Below are 18,279 nucleotides of genomic sequence, written 5' to 3' on the forward strand. Positions count from 1 at the left end.
CTGGCTGAAGGATGAAGAGACACAGAGTCAAGAAGCTCATAGATAAATCTGTAGAGTATTAATCCATAATGCGTGGTTAAAGCAAATGCATTCTAATTCCACCATACTGGACAATGATGTTCTTTAGAAAACTTCCCTAACTACTGAGGTAAAAAAAATAGCTTCCATGTATAGCATGCATACTATATAACAAGCATTCTGTATACATTATCTTTAATCTAAATTAAATACCCAAGTTTACCTGCGAGTTTGTGATGGCTGAACAACTGGCAGAACTCTATACAGTAACTAAATACTAGAGCAAGGCTTAAATCTCAGGTGTGTTTCAGTAAAAACTCCAGGCACTTTCCAGTCTGATGCTTATTCCCGTTACACTAAGCTGAGAAAACGAAGTCTGACTCTAGAAAGAAGAAAGTAGAGAGCACAGAGTGCCTGCTATGACCTTTGCACGTACCACATTAAACGTATTGACTCTAATTTGTTCTTTAGAAAAACTCAGACTTCATGGGGCGCCTGGGTGGCTCAGTTGGTTGAGCGTCCGACTTCGGCTCAGGTCATGATCTCACAGTCTGTGGGTTCGAGCCCTGCGTCGGGCTCTGTGCTGACAGCTTAGAACCTGGAGCCTGCTTTGGATTCTGTGTTTCCCTCTTTCTCTGCCCCTGCCCCGCTCATACTCTGTCTCTCTCAAAAATAAATATTAAAAAAATTTTTAAAAAAAGAAAATAAAAACTCAGACTTCCTTTTCATGTAGATACAATGTTAATATCTAAATTCACATTCAACAAAGATCTTCCCTCCATAAATTTACAGTGTGCAGTTTTTCCTATGTCCCAGGTCAGGTGAAAGATAAACATGAGTCTTAGTTATTGTAAACTCATTGTCTTTCAATTATACCAAAGAGAAAGGAAAAAAAATTGTTTCATCTAGCTCATTTTTCATCTACCCATGAAACAGGAATAAGGACAGCTGCTTCACAGACAGGATGGTAGAAATTCAGTTACAAAAAAATTTTAAAGTGCTTACCAGGAGACTGGCATGTAATAGGTACTCAGGTCATGGGAGTTATTATTAATGTCACTTTTAGCCCTTGCTGGTGCCATCAACGTGAAAGTCCTTTAACAAGTTAATATGGAATAAACCACCAAAGTAACAATCAGATGAACCTGAGGCTCCTGCTATTCCTACCCGCCACCCCCCAATGTCATATTTCATCTCACTGGCAGGCAATTCTTTGAGTTACATCACTAGGTGTTAGCTTCAACACAATACTTTGTGCATCCAACTTTCTTTTTTTTTTTTTTTTTAATTTTTTTTTTTTTTTTTTTTCAACGTTTATTTATTTTTGGGACAGAGAGAGACAGAGCATGAACGGGGGAGGGGCAGAGAGAGAGGGAGACACAGAATCGGAAACAGGCTCCAGGCTCTGAGCCATCAGCCCAGAGCCCGACGCGGGGCTCGAACTCACGGACCGCGAGATCGTGACCTGGCTGAAGTCGGACACTTAACCGACCGCGCCACCCAGGCGCCCCTGCATCCAACTTTCAAGCCTCTCTTTCCTTTCCTTCTGCCTTTCCTAGCTTGAACTGTACCTCCCCAAATAGATTACACTTCAACTTACGAGAAAGAACAGCCTCAAATAACTCATGCGCTAATTAATCAATCATTTTTAAATGTTTATTTATTTATGAGAGAGAAAGAGAGAGAGAAAACAAGCAGGGGAGGGGCAGAGAGGGAAACACAGAATCCAAAGCATGCTCCAGGCTCTTAGTTGTCAGCACATAGGCTGATGCAGGGCTCGAACCACGAACTGTGACATCATGACCTGAGCCGAAGTCGGACGCTCAACCAACTGAGCCACCCAGGAGCCCCATAACTAATCATTTTAATTAATTTTTTTGTGTGCATTTGTAAAAGATGATGTGGATGTACAGACATTCCTGCCTGCACTGACCCTCCCTGTACACTCAGAATATTAGAACAGTCAAAAGTAATTTGGGACACTTCTTAAGGGGGTGGGGGGGGGGGGGGAAGAGAGAGAGAGAGAGCGAGCGAGCCAGAAGCAATTGCCTTGTTATCCTGAACATAGTTTTTCAAATCCAATGTGTGCTACATCAGACCTTTCACTTTGAGTTTTTACTGGCAATGGTACTAGAACAACCTTCTGAATAGCAACTACTGCTGAATTTTAAAATCTTCCTGGTCCTGCCCTGAGCCAAATTTTAGAGGTACATCAAGTTTGGTTCACTAATATTCAAAAACCTTATCTTTTTTACTATAAATTAATTTTACTACTACCAAACAGCATATGAGTACCATAAGGAGATAAGATTTATTCCAGTCTATACCACTAAGAAAAAAGAAAGGACACAGGTTAAGTCTAAATTTCTAAAGAAAGATTTATCAACCTTATCAACCTCAGCCAAATTTGATGTCATTTCAAATGATGTCCCTTTTCTCTGGAGGGACTCTTGGTTGCTAAGTGGAATGAACTGTATAATTTTTAAAGGTTTTATAATGTAATATCCTCAATAAATCAGTTGAGCATGCTTAATAGTATCTCACAGAAGAAAACTCTTTAGTATTTTACTCAAGTTTTCTACTAGACTTATCTATCCTGGAGCCATTAGTCTCTGCAAAGTAACTACAGATTTTTAGTCTCCGCAAACACACATCCTCTTGATTTACCACTGAGATTTCAGCATAGGAATGTTTCACATACAAGAATTTCTTCAGTCTCATCAACTGGCACACAGGAATTGCACATTCCAAGGAAGAAGGCGATATTTATTTTTTCAAACCCTATTCCAGCCAACTACCATAAACTTGGTTATTCTGAAGTCTCCTTGTTTCACTTTTATTTGGAGTCTGCCAACAGGTGACTGGATACTAGAGCACATTTGCGTACTCCTTGGGGATCTTTCTAATAGGACTATAACTTGGAACCAGGATTCCAAGTGGAAAACCCTCAGTCCAGAATCAGCAACCCCTTCAAGTGCCTCTTCCCACATTCACACCAGGAGGTGGTGTTCCAAGGTGGTCTCAGCATTGCATTGGCCAGCTTATTATTAGATCAGCAGGAAGCTTATTAAAAGGAAAGAAAACTCAATGAGCATCAGGTATTCTGCATCGGGAAAACTAAAATTGTAATGCCATGTCGCCTAAGGTCATTTGATCCTTTGAGATTTAAATAAAATTGGCTTGAGCCCCTATTCCACATCCTGTGGGACATGCCTAGCTTTCCCCAAGATTTTTGCAAAATACCAGTCTCATGTTTTCATGGTCACATCTAGCTTCAAATTCTTTTTCTTGCTGGACTTTTGATCTCAGTTCGTTTTGCTTGTATCTCAACTCCTAGGGGCATTTTCCTTCCTCTGTTCTAGACATGGAACTCAGCTCTTTTCTTTTCTCCCCCTCAAAAAAACATGGCATTTCTACAGTAAGTAGATTTTCTTGAAAGTTCTGGATGTGAGAGAGGTTATGGCACATAATTAAAAACGGTAGTGGATATAGATCATCCTTATTTTTTTAAATTAAAGTATAAAGTATAAATTAAATTTAAAGTATTAGTATTAATTAAAGTATACATTAAATTTAATTAAAGTATAATAAAATAATATTTTATTAGTTCCAGGTGTACAACATAGTGTTTCTGTAATTATACACATTAAGAAATGCTCACCATGATAAATGTAGTCACCATCTGTCACCATACAAAGTTATTACAATATTATTGACTAAGTTCCCTATGCTGTACTTTTATCCCTATGACTTCTGTATTTTATTACCGGAAGTTTGTACCTCTTACTCCCCTTCACCTATTTTGCCAGCCCCTGACGCCCTCTTCTCTGGCAACCACCAGTTTGTTCTCTATAGCTATGAGTCTGTCACCCTTTTGTTGTTGTCACTGTTGTTGCTTGTTCCTATAAGTCTCTCAGACACCCTGACCTTTGGAATTTTTCACTGGTCACATTTCTTCTTTGGCTCCTTTCCAACCCTTAACTCTTCTCCATTGTCTCTGTTCTCTTCTATCTTTATACTCATGTTTATTTTTATGCAAGTTTATTTTGTCTTAGTTCATTCAGGCTGCTGTAGTCTAAGCTGCCCTAGACTGGGTGGCTTAAACAATATTTATTTGTCACAATTCTGGAGGCTAGTAAATCAAGGTGTCAGCACATCTGGTGCCTGATGAAAGCCCACTTTCTGGGTCATAGATGGCCATCCTTTCACTGCATCCTAATATGGTGGAAAGGGAAAGAGAGTTCCCTGGTGCCACTTTTTTAAGGGCACTAATCTCTTTCATGAGGGTTGTGCATTCATGGCCTGATCACCTCCCAAAGTCCCCACCAATCCTAATAATATCAATTAGGGGCTAGGATTTCAACATATGAATTTGGGGAGGACACAAATGTTTTACTCTCTGAACACATGATATTTCCATGCCCTCACTTTCCACATTATAGCTACTTTCCTAAAGAAAAAAAAAAAATGGCTTCCACTTAAGGCCATTTGTTACAACTATTAAAATACTAATTCAAGTTTTGATATTCTGCTACATAACAATAAAAAGAATAAAAAGGCCACTTGCAGTATTCAACTGTCGGGTCCTTCAAAACAAAATTGTTTCTCTTATGGTTGTATCTTCTTCCAACAATGCCATTCCCCATCAATTTCCCTCAAACTCTATAAACTAGAAATACTAGTGTTCTACAAGCATGTTTTTGTTTGCTTTTATCTTTTTTTTTTTAATTTTTTTTTTCAACGTTTTTATTTATTTTTGGGACAGAGAGAGACCGAGCATGAACGGGGGAGGGGCAGAGAGAGAGGGAGACACAGAATCGGAAACAGGCTCCAGGCTCTGAGCCATCAGCCCAGAGCCCGACGCGGGGCTCGAACTCACGGACCGCGAGATCGTGACCTGGCTGAAGTCGGGCTCGAACTCACGGACCGCAAGATAGTGACCTGGCTGAAGTCGGACGCTTAACCGACTGCGCCACCCAGGGGCCCCATGTTTGCTTTTATCTTGACAAGCCCCAGAGTTTCTGTTCTTCATTTGAATAGTTTTACAGAGGGCACGCCCTCCTTTGCCTCAGGACAGGCGATTCCCTATAGCCACAGAGCTGGCACCATTCAACCATTTATCTACAGTGATTTGAGCATCTGACCAATGACCCTGAAATTTTTTTTTCAAACACAAATCTCTGGATTTTGGATGGTGATAATCTGCCCATATCTCCAGACACACGTATCTCTGGATTCAGTCTTATAATAATCTACCTAATAAGAGCTATAAATGATTTAGGGGTTTGCCAAGAGCATCTCTTGTTCACCCAAAGCTGACCCATTTGACACTGCTGCCAACACTAACCTAACCCCTGACATCCCGTGACATCCTCCCTTCACTCCATTTTCTAGCCCAGGTCTGGACTATCCTTCCATTTGCCAGCCATTTGCCCTTTACTGTGCCTCGTTTTGCCTATACCTTACTTTTTAAATAACTTTTTAATGTTTATTTATTTTTGAGAGAAAGCGAGAGAGAGAGAGAATCTAAAGCAGGCTTCAGGCTCTGAGTTGTCAGCACAGAGCCCAAAGTGGGGCTCAAACTCACAAACCATGAGACCATGACCTGAGCCAAAGTGGGACGCTTAACCGACTGAGCCACCCAGGCTCTCCTTGCCTATATCTTCCTTTTAAACAGATGTCACAAACCCAAATGTCTGCTGAGACCACATAGATGACATAAAGGAGGGAAGGCTGGGTGAGTGGAGACATGAACCAGAAGAAAGAATTCCCCACCTGGAATGACTTCCACTGCTCAGCTCCAGCGGACTGCTGCTCTATGAGGCACTGGACCCAGGAATGCCATAGCGTCTATCTCTGGGATGTTTTACTCCGTTTTACTTGAAATCACCATTTTCTTATTTGAAAATGAATATTTTTAAAAACTGTATTAGCAAAACAAAATATGTTTCTGGACCTAATGTAGCCCAAAGACAGCCAACTTGAGACGGCTGGCTCAGACTCATGAATCCTAAGTCCCGAGAGCATGTTTCCTGGCAGTACGGGCCTCGCCTGCTGCCCTGTTTAATAATCTTGTCATCTGCAGGCTCACCTCCTAGTGCTAGCAGGATTCAGTTCTGGTCCTCCCAGCCACGCCCTCTCAAATCCATCCAAATTTGCTCTAAGTAGCTCTTCCAACCTTTCAGGACTGCTCCTAATTTGCTTCTTTAATTAAACCCCTGGTTTTAGCTTTAAGAGGGACTCTCCCTAACGTCTAGATCTGATTTTTCTCTGAGGAAGTCATTTGCTCCCTTTCTGAGTTTTGCCTGCTGTCATCTGTTCCATGTCTTTGGGCCACAGTTATCGTTGTTATCATTCCTAATACAGTCACAACTAAAATATTCCTTTCTCCTGGTCCCATTTTTAAAAGCAATTACAGGAAATGTTTTTGTTTTTGGATATCTCCTTAGTCTTTCCTTTGTGATCTCACTTTTGCACAAAGTAAAATTCCTGTTTCTTCCTTCATTTTTGAAAATTCATTCTCCTACTAATCCTTTTCTTACTGTATGACACAAATCAATTTTGAAATTGATTTTATTCCTTCCAAAGTAATAATAAAAAAATATAATCCCCTGGAGAGAGTCCTATTGTTCAATACTTTTTAAAAATCCCCTTTTAGGGCACTTGTACTCCAATAGCCAAATTGTGGAAAGAGCCTAAATGTCCATCAACTGATGAATGGATAAAGAAATTGTGGTTTATATACACAATGGAGTACTACATGGCAATGAGAAAGAACGAAATATGGCCCTTTGTAGCAACATGGATGGAACTGGAGAGTGTGATGCTAAGTGAAATCAGCCATACAGAGAAAGACAGATACCGTATGTTTTCACTCTTATGTGGATCCTGAGAAACTTAACAGAAACCCATGGGGGAGGGGAAGGAAAAAAAAAGAAAAAGAGGTTAGAGTGGGAGAGAGCCAAAGCATAAGAGACTCTTAAAAACTGAGAACAAACTGAGGGTTGATGGGGGGTGGGAGGGAGGGGAGGGTGGGTGATGGGTATTGAGGAGGGCACCTTTTGGGATGAGCACTGGGTGTTGTATGGAAACCGATTTGACAATAAATTTCATATATTGAAAAAATAAATAAATAAATAAATAAATAAATAAATAAATAAATAAATAAAATAAAAAAAATAAAAATAAAAACCCCCTTTTAACTTCAGGGCTTATAGTAATCACATTGAGATGTTTCTATACTTCAAGCCAAGATGATGACAGAGCCTCTATTATAAGGGCCTCCAGGTCCTTATCCTTCCTTTACCCTTATGAGGGGCATCCTGGAAATCCACAACCAGGACCAAGGCACTCATGATTAAATAATCCAAAGAGAATTAGAAACCCACAGTATGTAGAAGAGGTAACTTCAGAAGTCTTCAGATGAGACAATAAAGCCAGCAGTTATCCTTCCATCATGTTTTCCTTGATGTGAGGTGAAGTTAAAAATAAGACACAAAGGAACAGAATTAGGAATACCTGATTTATCAATACCAACTGTTGACAGGACAAACATTCATAGAGCAAAATGCCAAGCACACCTGCTCTGCATCCCATCTGGAATCCAGATCTAATTCAGCTCAGCTCTAATAGTCTATTTCCCAGAATCAATGCTTAAAATGCTGTTATGACCATAATATTAGCTCCAGCAGCACATGAGTCACGGATGGCCATGGTGGCTTCCCCAGGATCTGCGTCTCTCAAGTTGTACTTCTGCCCCTAAATGCCTTTGAATTTCTACCCTAGGGATCTCCCTGTGCTAAGCATAATACATTGGAGGTTTGGAAAAATCTAAGACTTCTCTCTGTGTTTATCTGACAGAGAAAATAGGTGCAATGGTGGCTAGCCCAAATAAGATTTAAAAACTAGGTTTATTCAGAGTTTTCTGACAAAGAATAGACTGGAGTAGCAGGACTGACCTGATTTATACCTCTGCCTTCATTTGCAGGAAGAGAAATTGGAAGACAGGACACTCCATGCCAAGAGAAGCAACTTCCCTGGCCTGCTGATCACATTAGAGCAGACAGAAGAAAAAGAGTGGTATGTTTTCAAAGACAGGGACCATCTCATGCACCATTTTTTTTTTTAACTGCCTGTAGCTCTTAGTCCAACAGTAAGGATGCCATAGAAACAGAAAAATGATCTTTAAGCTGAGAAAATGTAGATATAATTCTTACAAACTCTATATTGCAACTTCCAGAAATTTTGCTTCCATAGTTTCTAATGCACTTTCATAGCAAGGCCATGAGGTAGAGAGGTATTATTTACTTTATACCCATCATCTCTTCTGGGGACAGAAAAGAACAAGTTCGTTCTTATAGGTCCAAGAACTAGACTTCTTCACATTCAATTTGCTCTCACAAAAATCTGTGCAGTGAATTGGATTAAAAGTGAATTCCCATAAAGCTTATGCTATTCTCTTTTTTTCCATTAGACTACTGCCTCATTTTACCTCAAAGGTCTCTTTAAAATCGTGCATAAATCATGTCTCTGATATTATGCAAAGGAGAAGTCATCATAAAGATCCCGGGTATTGTCTCATACAGAAAACAACAACCATTTAAACTCAGTGTCACCACAGAACACACATGTCTTTACTAGCAACAGGACAGGAGAGTGTTGTTAGGAATCTTTTGAGTTGAAATCCAATTAAAACATAAAGCTTTAAATTGGCCTGCTCTTCCAATATAACCTTCTGAATCATAGAGAGACCTTCTTTCCTCCAATATCAACTCCTGGAGTCCCACAATCAAGCTAGAAGTTGCAGGTGTATCGAAGCAAAGATGATTTTATGGTGACAAAATTAAATAGAAAATAGACATTTTTTTTCCTTCTTTCATTTTTTGAGGGTTGGAGGCACTTCAGCCTTGGCTTCCAGAGTCTATAAAGAACTGAAACCTTGATTATATATAAAAGAGTTGGGTGACTTTGAGCAGGGCAGTTTTCTTCCATATGTGTTGGTGCATCTCATCTACAAAATGATGGGCTTAGACTCAGTCATGTCTAAGAGATGCTTCTGATCAACATGCAGGACATGGTAGTTACCAATCAGTGCTGTAAAAGCACCAAGGGAAAGTCTTCCAGGCAGACTCATCAAGGAAGGCTGCATAGAAGACAAGAGCATTGGTGGTCAACCACTGAGAATGAGAAGACTTGAAACAATGGAAAAACATTGCAGACAAGGGGCAAGATGAGTCAAAGATGGGAAAAGGAAACACACTGAACTTTCCTAGAACTGCAGTCCTGCATACCTGGTTGTTGCAAAAACACTTTTTGATAGGTCCATTCTCATATATATATATACACACACACACACACACACACACACACACACACACACATATATACACACACACACATATATACACACATATATAATTATATATATATGTGTGTGTATACACATATATATATTATATGTATATGTATATTATATGTATACACACATATATATTATATGTGTATATGTACATATATACATATATGTGTATATGTATATATACATACACGTATGTATGTATATATACATACATGTATGTATACATATACATGTGTGCATGTACATATATATGTACATATACATATATATGTATGTATATACATATATACATATACATATATATGTATGTATATATACATATACGTATATATATTATATACATATACATATATATGTATATATACATGTATATATACATATACATATATATATTATATATGTATATATATGTGTGTATATACATATATATAATTATATGTGTGTATATATATACACATATACATAAATACATATATATACACACATATATATAATTATATATGTATAACTATAATTATATATGTGTATATGTGTGTGTGTATATATATATATATAAAATTTGATAGGTCCATTCTCATATATATATATATATATATATATATATATACACACACACACATATACATACATACATACATACACATACATATATATAATTATATATATGTATGTGTGTGTGTATATATATATATATAAAATTAAAGCAGGTAATCATCAATTTATTTTTTGGTTATAGCTTTCTTTAGATATAATTCATATACCATACAATTCACCTATTTAAAATACTCACCTCAATGTTTTTTAGTATATTAACAGATATATTCAACCAATTTTAGAATACATTCAGCAACCCACACCCTTTCGCTATCACCCTCAAAATTTCATCATCCCCTTTCCCAGCCCTAAGCAACTACTAATCTACTTTCTGACTTCACAGATTTGCTTATGCTGCACATTTCACATAAACGAGACCATACGACCTGGATTGTAAGTGGCTTCTTTCACTTAGTATAAGATTTTCAAAATTCATCTAGTTGTGTCACGTACTGGTACTTCATTCCTTTTAAAGAAATATAGTATTCCATTGTAGGATATACAATTTTCCATTGTATGGAAATACATTTTGCTTACTCATTCATCAGCTGGTGGGCATGTTTGTTGTTTCCACCTTTTGGCTATTATGAATAATGTGAATAATATTCATGTACCATTTTTTTTGTGTGAACGTGTGTTTCCATTTCTCTTGGGTATATATACCTATGGGTGGAATTTCTGGATCATGTGGTAATTCTATACTTAACTGTCAGACTATTTTCCAAAGCGGCTGCACCATTTTACATACATTCCTACCAGCAGAGGATAAGAGTTCCAATCTCTCTACATCCTCACCCATACTTATTATTATCTATCTCATGTTTATGGCAATCCCAGTGACGGCGAAGTGTTTTTAAGAGTTCTTTATATATTCGGGGCGCCTGGGTGGCGCAGTCGGTTAAGCGTCCGACTTCAGCCAGGTCACGATCTTGCGGTCCGTGAGTTCAAGCCCCGCATCAGGCTCTGGGCTGATGGCTCAGAGCCTGGAGCCTGTTTCCAATTCTGTGTCTCCCTCTCTCTCTGCCCCTCCCCCGTTCATGCTCGGTCTCTCTCTGTCCCAAAAATAAATAAACGTTGAAAAAAAAAATTAAAAAAAAAAACACCTTTAAAGAGTTCTTTATATATTCTAAGTATAAGTACCTTATCAGATATGTATATGATTTGCTCCCAATCAGGAGGAAGTCAAATTATTACCACTGCCACATTTTAAAGAACAGAAAAAAAAGTCTTCCAGTACAAGATTATAAATACCGTTGTATTATTTTCTGCAAAACACATTTGAGTTTCTATATAGTGATCATCAAATATTTTAAACTCTGCTCTTTTTTCTCATTAAAGTCACCCCCAATGTCAGTTGATAAGAAAATAAATAGGCAAAGCCATGTATATAGATGCCTCTACAGAGAGGAACGAACTTCTGATTACCCCAGTAAGACTACTGCAGCTTTTACAAATCATGTTTTACAAATTCACATACTAGAATTACATTTCAAAATAAGCCTTAGAAGACATCTGGCCACATGTTGTAACCATTAAAATGATGTTCTATGCTACAGAAAATGTGTTAAAGTATACCCTCTCCATGAAGTATGACTAGATAGTTCAAATCTCCTATGATTGACCAATTAGTTGCTTCCAAAGAATGACTACCACAAATCCTGAAGATATGTAAACACTGGCTCATTAGAGCAAGCCATATCCTTGTTAGGCTGTGGTCTCTGTTATATGATGAAAGGTAAAATGTAATTCACTGGTCACTTTGCTATGAACATTAAAAGATTTCATTTCTGAGAACGAAAAGGTGTTCTTAGATCACAGAACTCAGAAAACATAACTTTTTCTGTGCTCAAAGTTGAACAGAAGTGCCTCACTGCTCCTGTGCACTTTATCTTCTGCTGTGACAATTCTAGCTGGATGCCCACTCAGGTATTACCTCAAAACTCCCCTTCCCGGAGCAATGGAAGCTGAGTGCATCTGAAATCCTAAATTCTACTCCACTGGGCTGAGCCACAGGCCCTGCATGGAAAGACCTGGGAAACATTAGCTTGCTTCTGGTCTGGCCGTAATGAAAATAAATGAGGGCTTCAATTTAAAGTCGTTACTAAAAATTTGTTCTTTCCTCCATCCTAATTCTGAGACCCACTTGCAGCTAATTAGAACGGTTCCCAGCGTGATCGCCCAGCACACTGCTAGTGTAAACACCAACCATCTGAGTTTCATTACAATAAAGAAATCAAATAAACAGTGGACCAGAAAACAGTAGTTTGGGCATGGCTCATTACAGCACAATGCAGTTAACATTCCTCACTCAGGAAGGGAAAGAAGGCATCAGCATCGGGCAGTGACGCTGATGCCCCGTGCTTTCCATTCTTATTAACGACATTATGGGGGCTGGGGATTACTTCTTACCATTAAATTTTTCTGGAGAAAGAAGAGGGAGTTGTTGGGGTTTTTTTTTAAATGAAAAAGAAAAACAGTTCTCTCTGAACCTTATTGTAAACAAAGAGAAAGGGTAATTATTTGCTTTGGACTACTCACTGCTTCTCCAGTTCCTCATAGGATATATTGTTTACAATTTAAATAAGGAAAAAGAAAAAGAAAGGGGAAATACGGTGTCCATTAATCTGCTTAGGGTTTTTATTATTTATCCTAGGTATAAACAAATTTCTGCCAACATAGGCTGGGCATGACTACATGATTCCTAATATTCCCTCCAAAAATAATAAGTAAACATATAAATAAGTCAACGAATGACTCGTGTATTTAGATATTTCAGTCATCTCATTCCCACCAACTACTATTTGGAATATTCACATAAATAGGTAATTGTTATCAGGGTTCATCTACATTATTTAGCATGACCTTGGAACTAATAAACAGAAAAAAAAATAATATTTCTGTCTCTAAAATGTAACCCTTCTCTTAAGTAACTGTAAAACTCCTAAAACATGAATTGAATTTTGTTCACAAACTCAACAAAGGAATGAATCCTTTGGTTAATAATCCAGTGTTAATAATTTGACTTCCTCCTGATTGGGAGCAAATCATATATGAATACTTTGATTATATCATATTCTGTGAATAAAATATGAACCACCTCTAGTACCTCCTACCATACAACTTGTATGTCTGGAACTATGGTACACAACTCACATCTGGCCCTGGATCAGGTCACAGTTTCACTATACATGATAGAACTTAGTTAGCCCCTGATGATAATGCAGCTTCAATGAAGCTAGTGCAGAAACACTCTTTAGACTTAGAGTCTAGGTTTAGTTGTGCAAATATCACATGGCTGGTATTCACAATTTTTTTTTCATTAAAATTGTTACAGCAAATTATGATACTTGTGGGAATGTATTCAGTCAGAAAGTTCCAGATGCTTTGGGCTAAGATTAAAATACCTCTAAAATAGCCTCTTTTATGTTCCCACTTGGACTACTCTAAAAAACTGTTGCATAAAAGGACCCAAACCAAGATCCCAAACCACATGAATCAATAATTGAAGAAAAGTCACACACACACACACACACACACACACACACACAAGCAAATAGTATTGAAGCAAATCATGTCAGGAAAAAAGTTCAGTCAATGGAGCTAAGAGCTAAAATACATACTCTGACCTTGAGATACATTTTAACCTGTGGAAGGAAACAATCACTCATCTCTCAGGGAAAAAAAAAAAAGAATAAAAAAACAGGGAGGCGTTTGTCTACAGCAGTTGCTTAGTAAGGAACTTCAAGAAAAAAGTATGCCTTCATATGCCTTCATAGTAATAACTTAAAGTATTGTTTTGGAATTAATTGTCTGTCAATCATCTACATGTTGAAAGAAAATTAAAGTCAAGGAAAATAAAAGTAAATGTCCAGAGAAACTAAAACTGAGCACATCAAATTTTAAAATCTGAAAGCACTGTCGTTTCACGTTTTTTGGTAATTTTCTTAACCTGCCTCACCTCAGAACAATCGACTTAGGTCATTCATCTGCTAGATGCCACATTTATTCACTGAGTTTTCAAGTGGAATTCGTAGACTCTTACATCCTTGTGCGTAAAAGGAGAGAGTGAGATGGGATCACTGGGAGAGGTTGTCCAGCTCTTGGGGTTGAGAGCCGAGCCCTCACCAGGAGGCAAAGCACATGCCAGGCTCTGAACGGCAGCCGTGGTCCTTTCGCTGGTCAAGACGGGCTGTGGCAGCACCAGACCTGACCACCTGCTTAAAAAGCCACGGGGTTTCAGGACTGCAATGTTCAGCGGGGTTGAATGGGAGACTACTGCTCTTTGAGAAGTTCCCTCTGCATATACATTCTCTGGAGACTGGAATAATGCTGAAAAATAGTCCAATCATTTCATGAGTACAAAAAGGATGACAATCATAATCCCCTTAAATTTTTCTGCATTACATAGTATTTTTCCTTTCAGAGCACTTTTATTATTATTTTCCCACAACAGGATAACATAGTCCAAATGTAGCTCACAGAATTGTGACAGAACATTACACCAAGCAAATGGGAATGGACTGCTTAGCCTGCTTTGCCATGCCTCGTCCCAAAGGCCTACAGTGTGAGTGAGGCTTTTAAACATATTATTTTATGTCATCTTTGCAACCATGCTGTGGTTTCCACAACTCACACATGATGCCACTGAGAAAATAGGGACATGGACTGACTTGTGTGGTTTCTCCAGGCTCAGAAATGGAGGAGGTGGGATTTGAAGCCAGGGTTAGCCTTACTCTAAAATCCACAATTCTTCTTCTACCTCAGGTGTATTTACTTTATTTCTGTGTATGAATCATAAACTTTGCCATAAATGAGATTTTAGAAATAAATACACTTAATGCATGTTAGAATATAAATATACTTAAAGAAAACTGTGTGATGGAAAGAACATACAGTTCTGAGGTACAGTGACCCTCTCATCAGGGCATGAATTAAAGCATGCATTTCTAGCAAATGAAAGAGAAAAGCCATTATGTTTCACCTCAGATAACTAGACCACTGAACTCTACTGGTAGAAACTCACTTTTTTTAAATCTCAGATTGCTTTTCTTCCTCCACGTGGTATATTCATGGAACGAGGATCCCAGCAAGGAGAGGTGACACCAGAAACCGAAATAGTCTAAAGAAAGCGTTACCTAACATAAAACTTTTATAGGGAAAACAAAGGGAATGAAGAACTGATTCCCAGATTATTCTCTGCTTGGGAGTATTCATACTGTCTTTCAGTCACTGGGGAAAACTGAAAAGGAGATAACACATAATGATAAAATGTACGTGGAAAGGAAAAGAAAGACTTTTTTTTTTTTTTTCATTTGTGTTCTGCCACAAAGCAGCTGCCTGAGCTTTGGTATCATAAAACATTTACACCTTCTGCCATTTTACATCCGTGACATTAAGAGTTTGAGGTCAGATGTCCCTCCTATCTCTGATATTCTATTAGACTGTGAACAATAAAAAAGAACCTCAGTGTTTTCCATCTTGGTTTTAATGTAGCAGCAGGCAAACTCTTCTGTCTTCTCAAATCACATGTGCCCCTGAAACTCAATTTAACTGTCCAAAGTCCACTCAAGGCAGGAAAGCAACAGATGCTATCAGACGCTTACTACACCAAGTTTAGAAGACTATGTATGTATGCACACATGTGTTCAGGGTGTGTGTGTGTGTGTGTGTGTGTGTGTGTGTGTGTCAAGGAAAGGTCATAAATTTGACCTTTGGGAAGCAGCAAAGGTTCCATCCACAGAGCCTGCTGTGACAGCATCTGGAAATTCCTCACTTGGGTCAGTGGGGAGATACTCTGTTTACTTTGCTTTCGTTTTATACCCATGTGGAGTTCAGCATATCAATAATATATTTCAATCTCATAATGAAAGCCTCTAATGATTTACTTTTCAAACCTCCCAGGCCCATCTAGCCACAGGGAAACCCATTCCTTCTGTTACAAGCTGAAAGGATGACAGTCAAAACACAGACAGAAGAAAAAGCGCTGGATGGAAGCTGACATCGTCCCTACTGCTCACCCACAGTAGCCATAGCTGAGCTTTCAACGTCTGGAGACAACATGGGGAAGGCTGCTAACTTCCTGTAGTAACTTTTTCTACAAGTGACATGTGTCGAAAAACAGGGAGTTCTTACATGACTGGCAGTATCCACAGAAAAATTTTCTGCAAAACTGAATATGGCAATAATTAATTCTGGAACAGTGCATTACTACCTAAAAAACGTATACACATTTTCGTATATTTCATATTTACCTGTGTAGATCATGCCAAAAGTTCCTTTAATACTATACCGTTGTTAGAAAACCTCTGAATTCACATGGAGTATGTCACTGATGTCTGTCCAGCTCATCACAGCTTTGCAGGAACAGCAGTCAATCAATCAGTCATCAAGATAATTGTCAGGTATTGACAGTACTCATCCCTCCAGGTGTCCAAGCCAAAACTTAGAGGAGCATCTTTGTCTCATTCTCTCCATTCACCCCCGGGGTCTAGTCACTTTCCACATCTGTCCACTCTCCCGCCTCAAATTTACCAAATCAGCTCATGTCCCTCTCCCACACAGCCAACTGTGATCCCCAGAACACTATCTGTAGCATAGATATTCCCTATGCTCCTACACACTCTCCTACATACCTTTTGTTCCCCACAGTTGAGACAAAGTAATCACAGTTAAATGTAATCTGAATATGTTACTGGTATGCTCGAACCCTTCTTTGTTCACATCAATACCTCAATAAATATCACGATTTTAATGGAGTAGTCAGAGTTCCTGCAAAGGTGACTGTGTACAGAACAAAACATCAGTAATATCTTCACCTACATTTCAAATTAAATAGGGCAGGCAAAATGAGGCAAAGAAAGGAAAGAAGCATTCATTAGCATGCATTATGTACCTGCTGCTTCATATACGCGATTTTATTTGCCATGGGAATCTTTCAGTGTAGGTCTAACTACTCTCATCTTACAGATGAGGCAACTGAGGTACAGAGAGACTAAATTTCTTGCTTTCACAGAGTTACACAAGTAACAAATGTCAGGGCCAGGATATCTGACTAGTTCCAGTATTTTTTTTACTCTGTGCTCACCCCATGTAGGAGAGAAGTTAGTCTTTAATGCCCTCATGCCTTCTTCTGATGAACTTCTTCACAAGGACACTTAGCTCCTCATTCTGTTAGTACCTTCCTGATCTCAGGATGTCTCTCCTGCATTCAAAAAGGAAAAGGACTTGGAAGCAGTCATCTCCTGCCTCCACGTGTTCATCTCCACCAAGTCACCACCCATTCATCACTCAAACCTCTGCAATACAACTCCACCCCATTCCTCACGTGATTCCTACTAAAGTCACCAATGACTCCCATGTCACAGAATCAGATGATCCTTTTCAGACTTCCTCTGTCATAATGTCTCAAAAGCAAATTATACCTTCACTGCTTTCTTTATATAAAACATTATCTCCCCCCAGAACCTCCTGATTTTCCTGCTTCCATCCTGATATCCATTTCTCAATTTTCTTATGGGCTCATCCTCTTCACTACAGCTTTTAATTCCTGGGAATTTCAGTCTGTTATGTCCTCCCTTTCCTCTCTCCGTAAGAGATTTAATATACTGTTGCACAATCCTAAGAATCTAAGAACCATTCTTAACATATCCCTTTTCCTCATATCCCTCCATATCCATTTCACTACATGGATCTTGCAGATGTTTGAACTCCTAGACATCTTCATAATCCACCGACTTATTTCAATGTCTATCAATTGTGCGGTATCTTGTTATTGGGGAGGGAGGAAGCATTGAAAAGAATAGTTTTTTTTATTTTATTATTTTAATTTACATCCTAATTAATTAGTATATAGTGCAACAATGATTTCAGGAGTAGATTCCTTAGTGCCCCTTACCCATTTAGCCCATCCCCCCCTCCACACCCCTCCCGTAACCCTCTGTTTGTTCTCCATATTTATGAGTCTCTTATGTTTTGTCCCCCTGCCTCTTTTTATATTATTTTTGCTTCCCTTCCCTTGTGTTTATCTGTTCTGTGTCTTAAAGTTCTCATATGAGTGAAGTCATATGATAGTTGTCTTTCTCTAATTTCGCTTAGCATAATACCCTCCAGTTCCATCCAAGTAGTTGCCAATGGCAAGATTTCATTCTTTTTGATTGCCGAGTAATACTCCATTGTATATATATGCCACGTCTTCTTTAATCATTCATCCCTCGAGGGACATGTGGGTTCTTTCTGTTCTTTGGCTATTATTGATAGTGCTGCTATAAACATGGGGGTGCATGTGTCCCTTGCAAACAGCACACCTGTAT

This window comes from Prionailurus viverrinus, chromosome E1 (assembly GCF_022837055.1).
Source record: "Prionailurus viverrinus isolate Anna chromosome E1, UM_Priviv_1.0, whole genome shotgun sequence".
In the NCBI taxonomy this organism is placed as follows: domain Eukaryota; kingdom Metazoa; phylum Chordata; class Mammalia; order Carnivora; family Felidae; genus Prionailurus; species Prionailurus viverrinus.